The sequence below is a fragment of the Pipistrellus kuhlii genome, unplaced genomic scaffold (assembly GCF_014108245.1).
Source record: "Pipistrellus kuhlii isolate mPipKuh1 unplaced genomic scaffold, mPipKuh1.p scaffold_m20_p_1, whole genome shotgun sequence".
In the NCBI taxonomy this organism is placed as follows: Eukaryota; Metazoa; Chordata; class Mammalia; order Chiroptera; family Vespertilionidae; genus Pipistrellus; species Pipistrellus kuhlii.
In genome coordinates this window covers 82,264,769-82,286,707 of record NW_023425404.1, presented here as the reverse complement: position 1 = coordinate 82,286,707, position 21,939 = coordinate 82,264,769, and the positions used below count along the sequence as shown (strand labels likewise).

The window sequence follows — 21,939 nt, the reverse complement described above, 5'->3', positions numbered from 1 at the left end:
TGTCACAGATAGCAGAGCAGAGCGAGTCAGAATTATTGATAAAGTAATAGTTGAATTAACCAACCGTAAAACTACTTTATATTGTAACATTTTCAGATGTAATTATATTTTTATTATTTAAAACTCTTATTTTGAATCATTTATACCTCAACATGGATGATTTCTGTGTTAAAATTATTCAGGCTGGATGTTTGTGTAATCTCTTTTTCATGAAGAGATAGGGAACTACAAAAAAAGAAAAAAAGGCATCTTTACAATAACTTTGATAGGCTTGTAAAATGGAAAATGCTTTCAAGAGTTAATTTAGTATATTTGTCCTAACTCTAAGCAGGCCTGATGAGAAACTCCACCATAAAATTGCTTCATATGCTTTTCATAGACACAGAAATGTCATCACCTCCCTTGCTATAGTGCATTCCAGTATGTCAATGCCAAGGAAGGAGGTATAGTGTCAGTATTTTATCCTGAAGTAAATGTGGTGGCATTTTCCCTGGTGGAACCAGTTTCTGTTAGTATGTTGAGGCCTTTCTTGCTGCAGGAAAATCAACTAATGTGCAAATTTATAAAGTAGAAAGACTCAGGGAAATGAGAATTTGAACTTCAGAAATGGCTTTGTTTCATAAAATGTTTCTAGAGTATTTTTTTTAAACAGAACTCACAAAATTGATTAAAAATCTACCTTACTTTTGAAAATAAAAATCCAAAATATGACAAATGTAATTGTTAATTTCCTTTCAGTGATAATGCTGTCAAATTTACAAACTAATCTATTATGTAGTAGCTATTGGGAAGCCTCTATTTTGGGAGTGGAGTTTGCCTTCTCTCCACGAGTGACCCCCCTAGGGTGGGAACATGCTCATCTACTAATTTCTTCCATATGGAGGCCCTGACCATCTGCAGATATAAACCACATTTTCTTGACATGCAAATCCCAGATGATGCTTTGAATTTAAGGCACACTTTACATGTAGATTTCTAACACATGTTGTTTAATTTTTTTTCTTATTGTTCTTCAATGCACACTCATTGTGAGTGTTCTTCAATGCACACTCATTGTGATGTAATCACAAAGAAAATATTATCATAGACCAATGAAGGTTAACACTTTGAAAATTATCCTTCTAAATGTTTTCTAGACATAACCAATTATAGGCATAACTTTTTTTCTTACAAAATTGGTCTTGTACTCTGCTCTGCTTAGGACTGCTTAGCATCTTGCATATTCAGACCTTGGATGCTATGGTTTACAGGTACTTGGATATACTCCACATGAGCTAAAAACACAGGAGCCCATAGACCTAACATGATATTTAACTGCTATTCACCAACATGAAGGGAAGAGCAACAGGGTTACTGTACCCAGAGCTGCCATGTACTGAGCACCAACTGTTTGCCAGTTGATATTTTAAATGCATTATCTTCACTTTTCACATAACTATACTCAGAAATGGTTCGTTACTACTCTATGTAGATGAGAAAATTTAGATTATCTGAGTCAGGATTTAATCTTAAATTTACTTGACTCCAAAAGTAGTATCTTCTACAGCACTCAGTGCTTCCAGCTAGGCAGCTCCAATTACCTTCAGATAATAGGGACCTGGTTTCATGGTAGCAGGGAGGAGCAGTTGCTGCCCATGGATGAAGATTGAAATGAGGATGACTGGAGTTACCTGTGATGGACTGAGAGGGGGTGCACAGGGGCTGCATTCGTGGACAGTTGGGAGGGGGATGTTAATGGCCAGGATTAAGCCTCAGTGGGAGAGGCAGAGTCTAGGGTACATGAATTGGGAGGCAGAATGAGTTCCTTTGGGCAAGGCTGGCTTGGGGGAAACAATGAGCTAAGAACATTTACTATCCACCCATCTGCAAAGCTCTAAAACTTACCAGATTCCTGCAGCCCCCTCAGGGGCCCTAGACCTTCTGCCGGAGTCTTTGGCCTCCTTGGGCAAGACTATCTCAGCGTCTCCTGCATGTCACAAAAAAACTCCCACATGCAGTAGTCAATCTCTCAGAATGTTTTCTCTGCTAGAGCTAACTCAAGAAATGCATTGGGGTGGGAACCCAAGATGGTGGCGTAGGTAAACACCTAAACTGCTGCCTTTCACAACAATTTCAAAACTACAACTAAAAGACAAAACATCTATCACCCAGAGCCACTGGAGGGCTGGCTGAGTGAAAGTTCTACAACTAGAAGGAAAGAGAAAAGAGCATTCAGTGCACAAACGCTGAAAAGCTGAGGTACGGGGGCACGCACGAACCGGGCTGGCAGCAGGCTTTGCTTTCTTCAACCTGAAGGGAGACAAACTCCCGATTTCTCTGAAATCCAGTTTCTGGAGAGATGTGTGGGACCCAAACTCCTATGGAGAGAAGCTGGACTGTCTGCCATCGGGTCACAAAGTGAGGATGGCTTGCTTGCAGAGCTGTATGCAGGAATAATTGCAAGCTGCGCTGGGGCGCAAGACATGGGGACATGGTCGGAGGCGTTGGGATGGCTGGCTGCCAGCCATCACTGTTTGCCATGCCCTAGCCTAGTTTTAAAATGCAGTTAAAGAGACAGTGATGCCCTGCCCCGCACAACCTACAAACCCACCCAAGCTCCAAGCAGCAGCTTTTGCATATGAATGGCCTTCTCTGTTGCAGCTTAACCTAGAAAACTTGTAACCCAGTTCAGATAGCTCCAAAACCTCCAAATCCCAAGCAAAGAGGAGAAAACTATAGTTCTTGCTGTAGCTCCTGCAGGGTGGCCTCAGACAGTAGCTGACCTGCACCCCATTGGAGATCCAGAAGTCAGTGTACCTAGTGGCCAGTGTGAGACACCAGATTTCAACTCCTTACATCCATAAGTGACACATACAAGAGGCAGACTCACTGAGCACCAAAGCCCCACTGAAACAAGTCCTGCACCATAAGCGTGTCTCCAGCACATCAATTCTTCCATTATAAACACAGTGGGTCTCCACAGCCAATTGGCTGGGAGGACAATTCTTCCAAGTGTATCAACAGAAATCAAGGCTTAACTATACCAAGACTTTGCACTAAGCGTCCACCTCAGGTGATGGGGGAGGCTGAGCTACTGGCCCCTATAGGTCACCTACCACACAAAGCCACTCGATAAGCACAGGGAAGCAGCCAAAATGGGAAGTCACAGAAACATGTCACGAATGAAAGAAATTGAGGAAGGCAAACTACAGGATGACATAGAGTTTAAAACCACATTTATAAGGTTACTCATGAATCTTCTAAAAACTACTGAGAAACTTGATGAGACCTTCAAGGACCTTAATGAGAATGAAAAAAAAGAAAAAAAAGAAAAAGAAAAGGACCAGTCAGAAATTAAGCATGCACTGTCTGAAATAAAGAATATATAGAAGCTCAACTGTAGATCAACGTACCCTAAGAATCAAACAAAAAATCTGAAATATGTGGAAATAAAAAACACCCAATCAGAAAAAAGAAAAGAAAAAATTATCCCAAAACATGAAGTTAGTATAAGGAGCCTCTGGGATAATTTTAAACGTATCAACATCCAAATTTTGGGAGTGCCAGAAGAAGAGAGACAGCAAAATATTGAAAACCTATAAGAAGAAATATGACAGAAAAATTTCCCTATCTGGTGAAAGAAATAGAATTACAAGTTAAGGAAGCACACAGAACCCCAAACAAGAGGAATCCAAAGAGTGCCACACTAAGACATAATTAAAATGCCAAGGGCAAAAGACAAAGAGAGAATATTGAAAGCAGCAAGAGAAAAACACTTAGTTACCTACAAAGGAGTACCCATATGACTGTCAGCTGATTTCTCAACAGAAACTATGCAGGCCAGAAGGGATTGGCAAGAAATATTCAAAGTGATGAACAGCAAGAACGTACAACCAAGATTACTCTACCCAGCAAAGCTATCATTCAAAATTGAAGGTCAGATAAAGAGCTTCACAGACAAGAAAAAACTAAAGGAGTTCTGGGATTACATGAAATGCTGAAGGGTATTCTTTAAGAAGATAAAAATTATGAACAACAAAAAGACATCAAATACATACCTACCAACAAGTGAATCTAAAAATCAAGTGAATAAAAAGTCTGAAGAACAGAATAAACTAGTGAGTATAATGAAATCAGGAACATAGAAAGGGAGAGGACTAACAATTCTCAGGGGGAAGAGGGTGTGAGGGGTGTGGGAAGAGATTGGACAAAAGTCTTATGCCTATGGATGAAGACAGTGGTGGGGGGTAAGGGCATAAGGTGGGGTGGGGGATCAGGTGGAGGGGAGGTATGGTGGGAAGAAAGAGAAACACCTATAATAATCTGAACAATAAAGATTTATTTAAAAAAAGAAATGCATTGGTATTGTTAGGTTAATGGATATAATTGGCTCAATGTATTCTCTCTCCCATATACTTGAATTTTAACAGCATTATTGGTACCAGGTACTGAAAATACAAAGATGAGCCACCTTTTCTTAGGCAGTTCATTATAGTGGGGAGACATAACATATAGTGAGGATAACATGATACAGGGGATATAATAGAAGTAATAGAAGTATGTGCAAAGGTTTTACTGCCTTCTTTTCCTTATTTATTTTATTTACTTATTTATTTGCCTCTGGAGAAAGGTGGTTGAGTATAGCCTGGAAGGAGATGTTTGAATGTGGCTTTGAGAAATGAGTAGAAGATGTATACCCAGTGAGGAGTCATGAGCAGGGAAAGTGACATAACCAATGCCTGGAAACAGTGATGGCCTCTGGCTTGATGGAGTAGACAGAGGCCTGTGGTCTGGACTGGATTGCAGAGGGCCTCCTAAGACATCATAATCTCTTGTGGGCAGATGGCCCATCAGATTTAAAACTGTTTTAATCAGAGGAGAGACTTAATCTGATTTGTGTTTGGGAAAGATAAGCCCTGGGAACAATGAGGAGGCTGGATGAGTCATTTGGAAACAGAGAGAGATATAGTCCTGGGATTTCAGTAATAAGGACATTTCAGCAGATGATGAAGGTGAGTTTGGATCCAGGGGGCCTTTCTAATAAGAGAAGGATTCTGATGAGAGAAGACTAGCTCTGGCCTCAGGGAAAGGAAGACAGCTTTGAGGAAGTGTGGGGGGTGGAGTCTGATTCCCAGGAAGGTAAGAGGAGCAATTACCCTGGCTCAGGAACTGAAGGGGCTGAAGACCTCAGTTACTCATGAGTTACAATAAACCCTGGTACTGGCCAGTGGGAGGCTATGGGTACTGTTTCGGTGTTTGCTTTTTAATGGCATCCAAGCTTTGTAAAATTCTTCTGTTTCCAAAGATGGGGAACAGCACAGAAAACAGACTTGGGGATGATTTTGTCAGGATCTGGGCTGGGAAGGTGTGCAGTGTGCAGGATGGCTTCATCCCAGAGAGAAAGCCAGTCACAGACTCTGGGGAACCTTCCAGGAGGTGAGTACTAGCATGGGCAGGCTGCGGTCTGCCAGACTCCTGTTGGGCAGAATAGTTGGTTTTAAAATGCAGTTAAAGAGACAGTAGCACATCCTGGTTAAGAGCAGGGACTCTGGAACTAGACTGCGGATTCAAATCCTAGCCCTCCTGCTTCTTCCTAAGTATCTTGGGAAAGCTACTGTGCCTTGGTTTTCTTATCTATAACATGGGCAGTAATCGTTTCCATGCTGCAGGTTTGTTGTGAGGATTAAATGAGTTAATACACCTACAGCACTCAGAGCAGTGAGTGCCCTGTGAGTACCATATATGATGAATTTGCTTTGGTAGAGACTCAGGTTGATCTGAGCTCTGAGGCAATCACTCCATCAGACTCACCCTGGTGGAGGGCACGTCCCTCTGCCCTCCCATGTGGGCTGCGGCTGCACCCTGAGACACCACTCTTCTCTCCCTGCAATTCCTGCAAACCCAAGGGCCCACTGATGCCTAGATGCACCCAATCAAAAGGCTGGGGAGGCGCCGCATGGTGCTCTACCCTTCCCAAGCCCCATACGGCCAGGGGAGGAACCTGTGCTACACAGACTGTCCAGCTGTGCCTGGACCCCATTCCTGTCACATCACCCCTTGCCTGGAACTTCAAAGTGGTTTATTTTTCATCTTGCATTTGCATTCCTGGAATATTTAAAGGGGTGTGTTAGAGCAAAACAGCCATAACTTGCAGTCCTTCTCTCCAGATTAAACAGGTGCATAATCCTTCTTTAGCCAAGCTCGTCAGCTGCAGCAACTGGGAGCACCCCATCTCGGTGGCTAGGCTTTCCTCCTGTCTCTGGGGCTCCCCAAATGCTCCTGTGTTCAGAGCTGTGACACTCCCAGCTGTCGTGGCCCACAGCAAAGCATCACACTTTCTCACCATGCTGGGCAAACCCATCTTAGCTGTGAGAGTCTGAGGTAAAAATGAAAAATATTTTCTTGTCAGAAGATGCCTTTGGCTGAATTCACATGATACCTGAGGAGGTCTGTCAGTGGAAACCACACTGTGATGGTCATATGGAGCCAGTTAGGTGAGCTCTCCTCTCTCTTCCCCTCTGAGGGGGTCCTGCTCCCACATTAGGGAATGTTCCCTGCAGCATTTCCTCAGGACAGAGACATGGTCAACCCATCATAGGTGCCTTGAGGAGGTCTGGCCTGCACTTGGGCAATGAGGGCTCATGGGGCCCAAGTTGGATTGGAAGTTCTATAAGGTGCCAGCCTCCAGGTTTGGTTCAGCAATGAGTCCCAGCCCCATCATGGAGCTATGAGTTTGGCTCTGTGGTACTGGGACAGGCAGTGGGGTCCTGGAGCCCTGGCCACATCCCTCTCTTTGGGATCACAAGTGTATATGTACACCTGAGTTAATGTCCATCTTGGGAATACTATTCTCAGGAGAAGAAAGGAAGGAATCATATATGACCATTTATTCCAATACTGCTGGCAATATGGGAGAACATCAGTTCATCCACGAAAATCTGCTTTGAACCCCTTCTCCCCCCCCAATAAGCCAGCTACTTATATTGGGGTAAAAGGACAAGAGGTTACATGGCGAAGTAGCCAAAGGGTATGCCAAATGGGCAGTTAACAGGCAAGAATATTGGCTATTGCTATCTGAGAAAGGGAGCATCTGGCTGGCCCTGGTGTGCTTATAGCAGACGTAAAAATTTCCAAACCCAGTGGGACCTGAACAACAAGACCCATATGGGATGCATGAGATATCTCCCAGGAAGCTAATAATTAGAGGGATTAGAGAAGCAGTTCCCTGGTCTCAGAACCTAAATAAAGCCTTCAATATTCAGCAAGGCAAAGAAGGGCCTTCCAAATTTTACCAAGACTAAAACATCAAATGAGAAAGTACTCTGGGCCGGACCCCAAGGACCGTTGGGCCAAGAAATATTGAAAATTACATTTTGTCACCAATAGTTGGCCTGACATGCTAAGAAAACTGCTAAGTTAGAGAACTAGAGGGATAGAAGAGCTGTTAAAAAAAAAAAGGCACAGAAGGTCTATGTACACAAAGTTAAGAAAGGCAGAAACAGAAAGCTAACCTAATGTTCACAACTGTAGAACAAGAGGCCCAGGGAAGGGCTGGCCTCGAGGGCCAGAAACAGAAGCCACAGCAGTGTCACCCAAACCTGGGCATGTTGTCTCTAAGGAAAAATCCGGCAGTTTTGAATGCAAGTGGGTAGAGGCCTGGGAACAGGTTGTCGGGCTTGCTCCCTCCTCCCCCTGCCTTTTCCCCAGCCTCATATGCCTATACATAATTTTCCAAAGTCTTTGGTAACTTAAAGGCTTTGGAACATTGCTGGGTTAAATGATAAACATCTAAATATTTTAAAATAACATAAAATACTGAAACATTAACTGCTAGACACATTTTAATTCACCTGCTCTTAGTTTTTATTATAGAAGGTCTCTTATATTTTGTTGAATGTATATTTTCTTGAAAGTAAGAATATGTTTAAAGTGTGTTCATAAATGTAAATGCTGGCTGTTTACTTTTTGGTTATCATTGAAAAATTAAGGTTTCTAAGAGTGAAGAATTCTAATATATTTTAAAGAAAAAAAAGGAAAAAAAGGCCTGCACCAAGTTACTGAAAGTATGACAGGAAGAAAGAATATTAGAGCAGATAATACTTAATGGAAGGTCTGAGGCATGGTTATACATTTTGAAGGAGAAAAAAGGTGGTTTCTAAAGCTGGTTATTTCTGGGAGTTGTAAGAATGTCTGTGAAAATTATAGAAGGTTTGTAGAAAGAAATGTTAAAAGGAAATTAATTCAATAACACAGGCCAGTAAGCCAGGACAAGCAGAACAGGGAGAATGAGATAGTAAAACAGCAGTTTGCAACCATCTAGAAAATTCTATCTTCCCTAAACCAAGGACACTTAGGAGTAAATGATTTGCATTTTGTCCCCCTAAACAGAGGGTAAATAGCTTATGTTAAGGTACTCAGGGAGACTAATAGCAGAAATCCAATTAGTATCACTTGCTGTCCACACCCAAGGACAAATGAAGTTGGAAAATAAGATTATTTTGGTTAGTTCTTTTCCAGTAAAATAATTATGTTATATTAATCAGGTATTTAATAAATAAGAAAGGACCATCTTTTAATCATGGGAACTGAAGTTTGTTTGCCTATGTTCCTGTCTCATAGGCTTTAATATATATTTTGATAAAATCAAGTTTGATTATCCTTCAAAGGTTTGAATTTTAAAAAACTTTCTCTTTATCTGTAATTGTCTTTAAATCATCGCAATAGGCTCTGAATTGCCTCGAATGTTTGTTTTCCCTCTCATGAAGGAAAATTTTATACTGAAGGTACATAGGAACCTTTGCTAAATACAGTTATAACTAATGGTTATTGATTATAATATCATAGAAAGGACAACATTCCATATCATCTGCATTATAATGAAATCCATAATCATGTTATTTTAAATTTCTTCTTGACATTTGGAGACAGTAATTATTTTGTTATAATGCATTTGGAAAAATATTACATCTTCTGAAGAGTCCATGGAAAAGACTGGCAAGGAAAATAATAAGATCTTAAAGCAAGTTTGTGTTTTTTCTCCCTATAAGATCCCCTGAAATTTGGCAATTCTTAATGAATGAATCATGGCAATGCATTTCTTTGCATAAATTCAATAAGAACAGTTTCCAATGGTAGTTTTATTGACTGAAAACTTTGACTGGAGTGTCATGTTTTAAAGAGTCAGGTGTCCACTCTGAAGACTTGAAGCCAATAAGAGTGCCATGGAGAAAGCTTGGTATCTTGCTTGGTAGCCCTGAAAATGGATGGCCCTGGAGCATCAGACCTGTACCCTGCCATCACTGGCAGTTGGTGAGAGTGGAAGGGGGGCAGCAAGGGTGCTTCTGCATCCCTGCAGAACCCTCATGCACTCTAGGCACAAGGAGAATGAGGGCTGCTGAGATGGCCTTGAAGCCTTGGGCACAAACTTGGGTGGAGCCACTGCAGGTACAGATCTAGGTGAGGAGTTCACCTGAACCAGCATATATCGCAGGCAGGCCTGATGGCAGCTGAATGGCTTGGTTTCTCTGCCCTAAGGGGCACATTGAAACTCAATCATGGAATTCCAGCAAAGGTGGTCAGTTTCCATTCAGTTGTGTTTATGCAAACAATCAGGCCAAATTGAATTCAGTACATAAATTGGTCTTAATCTGGCTCTTTAATAAAAATAAAGATGATTTTAAGGAGAAAAATCTATTTCAATAAAAATTATTAGAAATGAAATGTTTTGTTTTTCCTTCTACCAGACCGTTTGTTGTAACTCTTGCTGTTCTAATTGCTCAATAATACTAAATTTTATAATACAGTTTGCTTCTGCCAGATCACAAGCCCACCTCCTTCGATGCCCAGGACTCATTGTCCCTCTGACAGAGAGCAAGGATTTCTTGGGTCTGAAAGAAAACTTTGCTCTTCCTCAGCATGGAGGTAGTTCAAGGAGCCCACTGAAGCCTACTGTCCATAAAAGAATTCAGAGCCAAGATCCTTGAGGGGATGTGTTAAGCAGTAAGACAGACATGAACAAAGCAAGGACGATGGGCCAACTGGAGGAAAAATAGATGGGACTCTGAAACATGCTTCTCACCACTCCAACTGCTCTAAAGCCAGAAACGAAGAAACCTGTGTAGACTCCCTCTCCCTTCCTCTAAGAAAGCCAACAGGTTTCAGAACTGCTAATAGAATCAGTAAGTCCTGAAGCCCCAGATGTTACTCCAGACCAGATCTCTGGACTGCCATTACAATGCCTTGGGTGATGAAGAAGAGAAAAACTCGAGCTGCTGAACACCCTAATCCCTAGCTTTGAGTCTTCTATTGAACCCCAAGGCTGAAAATCAACTCAAGGATCAAGGAGGGAGGGGGGTGATTAGGAGGAATATAAGGGGCATCCTGGAGGGTGGGGAGCTAGCTATCTGAATCTGTGCCAATGACCAGTATCCTAGTGCACATTTTTGTTAACTTATAATTAAGTCACTGCTCCTTCCTTAGGCAATAGTCTGTTTTCCTGGGTGCTCCCAGTTTGCAGGGGCCACAGGCTTGGAATTTGGCAGCTTAGCCAAAGGGGGTAGGGGTTGCTGGTGCCACCCAGGCCAGGCATTTAGATACAATCTAACTTCCCCATTCTAATTGACTCAGGAGGGGCTGTGAAAGCCCACCACAAAAGCCCAGAAGTAAGAAAACAAAGAATTTAGAAATATAAATAAGGAGTAATCTCATTGTATAAGTTGTTCAGGCTTTGGATCTTCGAATTCCCTGAGCCAGCAGTGCTGCTTTAAATAAAGGTTTGGGAAAAACCAAGATGGTGGCATAGGGTAGACACCCGAATGCAGCCTACCACAACAAATTTGAATTTAGAACTGAAAAACAGGGGAGGCATTGCCCTGAAGCGCCAGACGGCTGGCTGAGAGGAGGCTCTGCCATCTGGGAAGGAGAGAGAAGGCACGCTGAACCTCAGGAACTGTGAAGGTACGGAGAACTGTGTGCGCGAAAAGGCCCTGGCTTAATCCCGGTGTGGAGAGGAAGGGCCGGACCGAGATTGCTGCTGGCTTACTCCCTGCACGCAGAGAGGGCGGGCCGGGCTGAGTTCGCTACTGGTTTACTCCTGGCGCAGAGAGGGTGAACAGCTAACGTGGCTGGCTTTCTTGTCCAAGAGGAAAACAGAATCACCCTATTGCTCTGATAAACGGCCCCAGACAGGGAGAGGCCAGACTGTCAGGCAGTGGGCAGAGATCTCTTGGAGGTGTGTGAAGCCAGAGGCCATTACTGCGGGACTTGGGAAGGAGCCGAAGGGAAAACAAAGTTTGTCTGCACCAACCCGAGACTCCGCCCTACCTGTGGCTGAGCACAGAAGCTCTCTCAGAGGCTGGCTTTCTCTAAGGAGGGACTTGCAGGAATCCAAAGCTTGTCTGCGCCTTTACCAAAGAGGTGCGCGCGTGCCTGCAACCAATCTTCCAAAACTCTCCACGAACAGGACTTTTCTAAGGCGAGACTGACAGGGAACCAAAGATTGTCTGCGCCACCCCGAGACCCCTCCCTATTCAAGCAGAGTACGGAAACCCTCCTAGCTGAGACACTGCTGATCCTCACAGCCAATTGGCTTGGAGATCAACACTTCCCAGTGATACCAACAATAAGCAAGGCTTAACAACAAGACTGCACACACAGCCCACAAAGGGCTACACCAAGACTGTCCACTGCAGGTAACTGGGAAGGCTGTGCTACTGGGCTCTACCAGAACACCTAGCACACAAAGCTATTCCATCAAATCAGGGAAACAACTAAAATGCAGACAAGAAGAAGGACACAAAGGAAGGAGCTGGAGGAAAAGAAAAGATTGGACATTGAGTTCAAAACTACAGTTGTAAGGTTATTCAACAATATCCTAAAAAAGGCCAATAAAATAAATGAGGCCTATGAGGATATGAAAAGGGAGCAACTAGAAATAATAAAGGATCAACAAGAAATGAAGAAAACATTGTCTGAAATAAAAAATATTATACAAAGTCCTAAAAACAGACTGGAAGATTGCAAGAATCAAGACAAAGATTTAGAACACAAAGAGCCAGAGGACACTCCTCTGCAGAAGGGAGAAGATAAGAGAATCCAGAAAGTTGAAGATAGTGTAAGAAACCTCTGGGACAATTTCAAGCGAACCAACATCAGAATTATGGGGATTCCAGAAGAGAGAGAGCAAGATACCGAAAGAGTACTAGAAGAAATAGTGACAGAAAACTTCCCCCACCTGGGGAAAGAAATAGACTTACAAGTCCAGGAAGCCCGCAGAACCCCAAACAAAAGGAATCCAAGGAGGACCACACCAAGACATATCATAATTAAAATTCCAAGAGCAAAAGACAAAGAGAGAATATTAAAAGCAGCAAGAGAAAAGCAGGTAGTGACCTATAAAGGAGCACCCATAAGATTGTCAGCTGATTTCTCAAAAGAAACCATGCAGGCCAGATGGGAATGGCAAGAAATATTCAAGGTGATGAATAACAAGAACCTACAGCCAAAAATAATCTACCCAGCAAAGCTATCACTCAGAATCAAAGGACAGATAAAGTGCTTCACAAATAAAAAAAAAGCTAAAAGAGTTCATCACCACCAAACCAGAATTATATGAATTGCTGAAGGAGATTATTTAGGAAGAGGAAGAAGATAAAGATAAAAATTATGATCAACAAATACGTAGCTATCAACAAGTGAATCTAAAAACCAAGGGAATTTAAAAATCTGATGAACAATATTAACTGGTGAATATAATAGAATCAGAGGTATGGAAGGGGAGTGGACTGACGATTCTCAGGGAAAAGGGGAGTGAGGGTGCGGGAAGAGACTGAACAAAAACTGTGCACCTATGGATGAGGACAATGGGGGATGGGGAAAGGACAGAGGGTGGGGTGGGAACCTGGTGAAGGGGAGCAATTGAGGGGGGGAAGAGGATCACATTTGTAATAATCTGAACAATAAAGATTTATTTAAAAAAATAAAAAAATAAAAAAATAAAGGTTTGAACATCCCCCCCCCCCCCTCCTGCATATCCAGTACTTGTTGTGTATTTTCCGGTCACCTAGTAACTTCTGCAACAGTCTTACCAGTTATCATTTTAAATGATAGAGTAATATTTCAAGAAATGGATATAGAATGGATAATATTCCCACATGCTATTTTGGACATTTAGGTGACTTCTGTTTTCTCAGTGCTCCTCCAAGTAATACTGCCATGTAGCTTTTACTGCATTTTGAATTTGTCTCTTGGAGTGATGAACCCCAAGTTTCATCTTTCTCACATTAGTCCAGCACCACAGACTAGGATGATCTTTCATCCCTGTGCCCTCAGCCACAAGGGAAACTGGGCTAGAGAGTGTGGATGAGTCAGGGAAGGCCCACCACCACTGCTGGATCAGCTCAGCTCCTTCCTTGTGAGGCATACCACAGTTCATTGTGTCTCTGGAGTACAAGCCCACTATTCCCAGTTGGCTGAGCACTGGAAAGGTAGCCTTAGCTGGGACTGCTGAGGTGGTTTTAGAGGGTATTGTGGTGCTTGATAAATGCACCAGGTGCCTCTCAGTGTAAGTCATCTGGCCACCTCCTCCCAGTTCCTCACGAGTATGGCACAAGGTTTCCCAACGTCAGACATTCTGAGCTGGCTAGTTCTTTGATGTGAGGAACTGTCCTGTGCATTGTTGAGTTATTAGCAATAACTCTTTAAGTAGAGACCAGTTGTATCTTCCCTCTCAAACCCTCCCCTCTCACTACACACATATACCAAGTTGCACCAACCAAAAATTTCTCTAGACATTTTGTCTGCCATTGGGAACTAGCCCAAACCCCTGGGCCCATACCCTGGCCTCTGGTTACCCCTACAGCAGTTCCCTTGCCAGGCCCCATCTCACAAGGTAACCTCTGCATTCTCCTTCCCTTCCTCCTTCTTCATGCTTAAATCCTTTAGTAGGTGAAGCCTGCACTCTATATGCACCTCCCTGTAGTGGTCTTTCTCTATGGTCCCTCACTTTCTTGTGCAGCACCTCATGCTGGTGTGTGGAAACCCCCAAATGCTTGTTTCTCCTCAATAGCAGGTGAGCCCTCTTGAACATTAGGTTCATCTTTGAACCCCTCAGGCCTGGGAAGCAGACATGGAAAGTACTTCACAAAAATTTGGACTGAAAGGAAGGGGAGAGAATAAAGAGGGACAAAGTCACTTTGGCATAATAATTCAGGACACTTTCATGATATAGTTTTATTTGTTTGTTTTGGGGTGGGGAAAGCCTGTTTATGACTTGCCAAGTCTTTTTGCTTTTGAATTGGGAGAGTGCAGTAGAAAGGAGTTACAGCCAAGCTTGTCTTGATGGACCTGGGAAAATGAAGAGATGTGATGACCCTTTATCTACAATAGCAGCTGCCCCTACAATAGTGGCAGAAGGAATTACAATGACATAATCACTACTATAATCACAGTGGTGTAATACCCAAAAAAGGTATATTCCTCAGATCTCTTCTTTAATTTTCTAATCTGAAAGGTGAATGATAAAAATGCCCACCTCAAAGATATTAGTGGGACAAAACATGTGGCTCAGCCCGAAGTCCTGGGTACATAAAAATGTTTGGCTTATGTAATCAAATCAGTCAAAATCTGGTTTTTAACATCTGTGGGATCCCATCAGCAGCTGTAAAAAATAGGCTACCATGTAACCGTGAACCAGCTGCTAAGGGTTGCATTTCGATCCCAGTGCACCTCTGGACATTAGCTATGAGAAGATCCAGTGGGCCATAGCTTGCCCTTCATTTACATTTTCTAATACCTCAGAAGCATTTGTCCTTTCTACCTGTTCTCTCCATGGATTATTGTCTGGTTCATTTAGGGGTCTCAAGTGACTGGATTCTTTCATTCCCTGGGAGGTCTCTGACTCAGGCACCACCTTTTGGGAATAAGACTTCCAACAGTGGCACACCTTGGGTGGCATTTTGAAGTATACCACTGCTCCTCATATTCTGGGATTTAAATCCTAGGAAGTGATCAGAACAGTAATGGCAATAAAGTCCCTTTATGTCCAGCAGGGTACTGTAATACCCTTGGGTTTATGCTCTCAGAGAATGCTGTTATTATTGCTGCTGAAGGTCTGAAATGAGCAGCATGGAGTCCAAGGACATTGGACATTACAGGGTGCCTTTCAGGATGTTGCCAGGATAAATATATCTGAGGTTTCAACATCAGAAAAAGCTGTGCTTCCTCTAAATCATGAGGTTATTTTCTTTTGTCCTATGGACAACATGGCTCTTGCAACTGATTATTTCCCTCATTGCTTAGGCTGCAAGGTAGCTCAGAGTCCAAATTGTGTCCTGCCTCACTGCACCTGAAGAACAACATTTAGTGTACTTCTGTGAGGTCATTCAACCTTCATTTTTCTGTTTATGTTTTCCTCAGTCCCTTGGTGGTTTTTATTGTTATTTTTCTGAATAAAACCTGCTTGTGTGGAGTTCACAGAATCATTTCTTGACACTCAGCACTCTGGACAATGACCTCCTCCAACTCCCCTCCCCTACCTCACCCCAGATCCTCTCTGTCCCATTGTACCCAGAGGCCAGCTTCAAACCAAGCCAAATTACAACCTTACCATATCTATGAATGACACACTCAAGGTACAGACTCAGCGAGCACCAAAGCCCCACTGAAGGAAGTCCTGCTCTAGAGGGGCATTTCTTGCACAGCAGCTCTTCCATAGTCGCTGGTCCTCACAGACAATTGGAGTGTATGCCAATTTTTCCCAATGATGCCAACAGCAATCAAGGCTCAACAGCAACAAGACAGTGTACACAGCCCACAGAGGGTTGCATCTAGAGTGCCCAGCTCAGGTGACTGGAAAGGCTGATCCACCAGACCCTAAAGGACACCTACTAAACAAAGCCACTTTACCAATTCCAGGAGACATAGTAGCTCTACCTAATACATATAAACAAACACAGGGAAGCAGACAAAATGTGGAGAAAAAGAATCATGTCACAAATGAAAGAACAAAAGAAATCTCCAGAAAAGAACTAAATGAAAGGGAATCAAGCAATACAGAGTGCAAAACAATGGGTATAAAGATGCTCAAGGAATTTAGTGAGAACTTCATGAGAACTTAGTGAAAACTTCAACAACATAAAAAAGGATGAGTTAGAAATGAAGGTTACACTAATTGAAATGAAGAATAATTTAATTCTCAATATTTTTATGCAGATCACTACCTAAACGAGATGGGTCTCAGTGTAATATTTGCCAGCCCTTCTTTTTATCTAATCATGACCCAATTACTTTCCATCTCCCTCTCTGCTTTTGTGAACCTGTTGTCTTTCTGGCTCCCACAGGTTCTAAACACCATCATTCAGTGATGCTATGAGTGATTAATCTGTGGCTCATTTCCTCCCATCTTCTCCACAGTGTGTGCAGCGCCCATTTATCAAGATGCCCAGATAATTGAAGCAATCCACCTTTGTCAGTGTTCTGGGCAGTGAGGCTGTCTGAGAGATCTGTGTTGTTCAATGTAATTACTCTTTCTGAGCCAAACCCTGGGGCTCCTCTCAGTTCCTGCAGATCCCCATAATCATGAGTTGTGTTTCCATAAATGCTTCTCCCTCCTCTTCACCAAGTCCTTCTGTGGACTTTAATCCTTGACTGGCTTTAGCAACATTCTAACCCTGATCTGAGAAGAGCCATTTTCATTAAAATAATGTTTTCCCCTGAGGCTTGGAGAATTGAAATATGCTACTGAAAAAAAGATGATGAGACTTTTAAAGAAAGTTCTAGAGAAAAGACAGAAAGTGGGTCTCTCTTGAGAGACTATTATAGAATTAGATATATTTCCCTAATCCATCCCTAGTACAAGGAGAATTCTTAAAAGAGACCTTAGAAGTCATACATTCCAACTTTCTTCTCAATACCAGTTCTGGGATACCATTTCTTAGCATAAATCCTCCATAATTACTCATTCATTCATTCATTCACTCATATCAGAGATATCTATGATTCAGAGTACCATATGAGAGCAGCAACAGCAAAGTAGTGTCCCCCCTGGAGGAATGGCATCAATATTGTCTATAGACTGTCAAGTTAATAAAAACAATAAATATCAACAGTTGTTTTAGAAAAATATTCTGCAAGGGAGGCTTTCAAGGGAACATTATATCTTCTAACCAAGGCCAATCAACAACGTTAATGAAACAAAGAGACATAATCACTACGATAAAGAAGACCTAAAGCGTGTAGCCTTATAAGTTTACATCAAACAATGAAAGATCTGAAACTGAGTATTAAACTAGGTGTGTAACCTCAGAAATATTTTTCTCTAGAGACTCAGAGAATTTGAGGTTGTTAATACCCTTGCAGTCCTTTGAACATAAAGACATGCAGAATCTGGATTCCTGATTGGAATTCAAGTTTTTCAAATTATGGCCCCAACTTTACCTCCTCATAATGGGCTACATTAGCCTTTAAAGTTCTAATTAATATGTTTATGGCATCTCACCTCTATCCTCCATAAAAGTAAATATAAAACATTACTAAAAAACATAAGTACAAAGCAGTTCAACTCTTTTCTGATTTTTCTCATAATGTTTAAAAAAATATATCAAATCGTAAGTTCTTAAACAAAATTTTTTGGTGTCCTTGCTATGTTGATGGCCTGAGTATGTCCTCAGTTTGACAGAGGATAATCAAGCATTGTCCACTGTTTCCCCACAAGAACTCTCCATTCAATACAGCCTGAATTTTGTAGGCTCTAACACAGTTCGTGAAATGTCTCACATTGTTACTTTATGCTTATATATTCTTAGTTTAAAAAAATTACTGATCAGAAGCTTGAAAAGTTGCAACTGAGGTGATCACTGAACAGATGTAAGCCACAGAACACCAATCCCCAATTGGTGTAAACACTTGGTTTCAGAGAAAGTCTACACTCCACCAGGGAAAGTAGAGAGAGAACTACATAATCAGACATCCAGAGAAGAGAGACCATGGGGAGACAAAGAAACAGCCAGAAAATGAAAGAAAAGTAAGCATCACCAGAAAAGGAAGTAAATGAAATAGAGGCTAACAACATGTCAGAGAAAGAACTCAGAGAAATGGACATAATGAAAAGAATGGAAGACAAATTGGACAATATGAGTAAGAACCAAGAGGAAATGAAGAACCAAGAAGAAATGAAAAATGACATCGCTGCTATAAAGAACTCAATAGAAAGCATCAAGAGTAGACTAGAAGAAGCAGAGGACTGCATCAGTGAGCTAGAAGACAAGGTGGAAAAAAATACCCAATTAGAGCAGCTTCTAGAAAAAAAAAATTAAAAAGCAGGAAGAGAACCTAAGGGAACTGTGGGACAACATAAAACAAAACAACATCCGCATAATAGGGGTTCCAGAGGGAGAGGAAACTGAGCAATGAATAGAAAACCTGTTTGAAGAAATAATGACAGAAAACTTCCTTGATATAGGGAAGAAAAAAGCCACACAAATCCAAGAAACTCATAGAGTCCCAAGCAAAATGAACCCCAAAAGACAGATGCCAAGGCACATTATAATTAAATTGGCAAACACCAATGACAAAGTAAGAATCTTAAGAGTGACCAGAGAGAGACAGAAAGTTACATACAAAGGAACCCCTGTCAGACTAGCAACTGATTTCTCAACAGAAACTCATCAGGCCAGAAGGGAATAGAATGAAATATACAAAGTCATGCAAAGGAAAAGTTTTAATCCAAGAATACTGTACCCAGCAAGGCTATCAGTCAAAATTGAAGGTGAAATCAGGGTTTCACTGACAAAAAAGGACTAAGGAAATTTATCACCACTAAACCAGCAATGCAAGAAATGTTAAAGGGTCTGCTGTAAAAAGGAATATAGGAAGCGGAGATGGAACACAGGGGTAAAGAATAAGAATGATGTCAAATAAGTACCTATCTATAATAACTTTAATTGTAAATGGATTAAATGCCCCAATCAAAAGACACAGGGTAATGGATTAAATAAGAAAACAAGACCCATATATATGGTATCTACAAGAAATCCACCTCAGAAAAAAAGATGCACACAGATTGAGGGTGAAGGGATGGAAAAAGTTTTCCAGGCAAATGGAAATGAAAAAAAGCTGGGGTAGCAATATTTATATCTGACAAATTAGATCTCAAAGTGAAGGACATAACAAGAGATAAGGAAGGCCACTTCATAATACTAAAGGGAGCAATCCAACAATAAGATATAACTCTGGCAAACATATACACATCCAATACATGAGCACCCAAATACATAAAAAACTTCTGGAGGACATCAAGGGAAAGATTGACAGCAAGACATTCATAGTAGGAGACTTTAATACCCCACTATCATCACTGGACAAATCCCCTAAATAAAATATCAGCAAAGAAACAACAATCCTAAATGACTCATTAGACCATATGGAATTAATTGATATCTTCAGAACATTTCACCCCAAAGCCACAGAATATACATTCTTTTCAAGCACATGGATTATTTTCAAAGATAGACCATATGCTGGGATATAGGCAAAGTCTTTTCAAATTCAAGAAGATAGAAATCATATCAAGCATCTTTTCACATCACAGTGGCACAAGACTGGAAATCAACTCAATAAAAACAATTCAAAGAAATCTAACACATGGAGAGTAAATAACATGTTACTAAACAATGACTGGGTTACCAGAGAGATCAAGAAAGAAATTTAAAAAAAAATCACATCAACAAATGACAATGAAAACACAACAATCCAAAAGCTATGGGACACAGTGAAAGCAGTCATAAAAGGGAAGTTAATAGTTTTACAATCCTACTGCAAAAAACAAGAAACAATGGTAATAAATTATCTAGCCCTACAACTCAAAGAGTTAGAAAGAGAGCAACAAGAAATGCCTAGTGTAAGCAGAAGGAAGGAAATAATAAAGATCAGAGTGGAGATAAATAACATAGAGACCAAAGAAACAATATAAAAGAGCTGGTTCTTTTGAAAGGATAAACAAGATTGATGAGCCTCTAGCCAGGCTCACCAAGAAGCAAAGAGAAAGGACTCAAATAAACAAAATCAGAAATGGAAGAGGTGAAATAACAACAGACCCCACAGAAATACAAAGGATTATTAAAAAATACTACTAACAACTCTATTCCAATGAACTGGACAACCTGGAGGAAATGGACATATTCCTAGAAAAAATATAATCTTCCAAAACTCAATCAGGAAGAATCTAAACAACTCAATAGACCAATAACTACGGAAGAACTTGAAGCAGTCATCAAAAAGCTTCCAGCAAACAAATGCCCATGGCCAGATGGCTTCTCAGGAGAGTTTTACTAAACATTCAAGGAAGAACTAAAACCTATACACCTCAGACTATTCCAAAATATTCAAAGGGAAGGAACATTTCCAAGCTGCATCTATGAAATGCATCACCCTAATACCAAAACCAGATAAATACAACGCAATAAAAGAGAACTACAGGCCAATATTCCTCATGAACATAGATGACAAAATCTTCAACAAAATTCTTGCAAATTGGATCCAGCAGTACAGCAGAAAGATCATACATCATGACCAAGTAGGATTTATCCCAGAAATGCAAGGATGCTACAATATCCACAAATCAAAAACGTGATACATCACATAAACAAATTGAGAGTTAAAAAAATCACATAGTCATATCAATCAATACAGAAAAAGCATTTGACAAAATCCAATACCCTTTCTTGTTAAAAAATCTCAGCAAGGTGGGAATAGAAGGATCATACCTCAGGATAATCAAAGCTATATTATTAACCCACAGCTAACATCATACTCAACAGGCAAAAACTATTGATAAAACCATTTCCCTAAAAAAGAGGAACAAGATAGGGATGCCCACTCTCACCATTCCTGTTAGACATAGTACTGGAAGTATTAGCCATTGTGATCAGACAAGAAGAAGAAATAAAAGACATCCAAATTAGAAAAGAAGAAGTAAAGCTGTCCTTATTGCAGATGACGATATTGTACATAAAAAACCTGAAAGACTCCATAAAAAAACTAACCGACTTAATAAATGAATTTGCCAATGCAGCAGGAAACAAAATTAACGCCAAGAAATCTATGGCATTTCTATATACCAATAGTGAACTTACAGAAAGAGAGACTTAAAAAGCAATCCCATTTACCATTGCACCAAAAAAATTAATATGCCTAGGAATACACTTAACAAGCAGGTAAAAGACCTATATGTAGAAAACTTCAGGACACTGAAAAAAGAGACAGTGGAAGATATAAACAGATGGAAGAACATACCATGTTCATGGATTGGTAGAATCAACATCATTAAAATGTCCATACTACCCAAAGCAATATATAGATTCAATGCATTCCCCATTAAAATACCAATGGTATATTTCACAGACCTAAAACAAACTTCCCCAAAATTCATGTGGAATAAAAAAAGACCCCGAATAGCTGCAGCAATCCTGAGAAAGAAGAGTAAAGTAGGAGGGATTTCAATACCGGATTTCAAGCTGTATTACAAAGCCACTGTCTCAAAACAGCCTGGTACTGGCACAAGAACAGACATATAGATCAAAAGAATAGAATAGAGAATCCAGATACTGACCCAAACCACTATGCTCAATTAATATTTGAAAAAGGAGGCATGAACATACAATGGAGCTAAGGCAGTCTCTTCAATAAATGGTGTTGAGAAAATTGGACAGATACATGCACAAAAATGAAACTAGACCACCAAATTATACCATACACAAAAATAAACTCAAAATGGATACAGGACTTAAACTTAAGATGGGAAATCATAAAAATACTAGAGGAATCCACAGGCAGAGAAATCTCAGACATATGCCGAAAGAACTTCTTCACTAATATTGCTCCTAGGGCAATGGAAGCTAAAGAGAAAATAAACAAATGGGACTACATCAAAATAAAAAGCGCTTTTTTTTTTTTTTTTTTTTACAG

At 40.8% G+C, this 21,939-nt stretch overlaps 1 pseudogene; it reads left to right on the top strand.

Annotated features, from left to right (window-relative positions):
- Positions 1–4,904: 4,904 nt before the first annotated feature.
- The window catches only part of LOC118716357, a 34,697-nt pseudogene continuing 17,662 nt past the window's right edge, over positions 4,905–21,939 (top strand).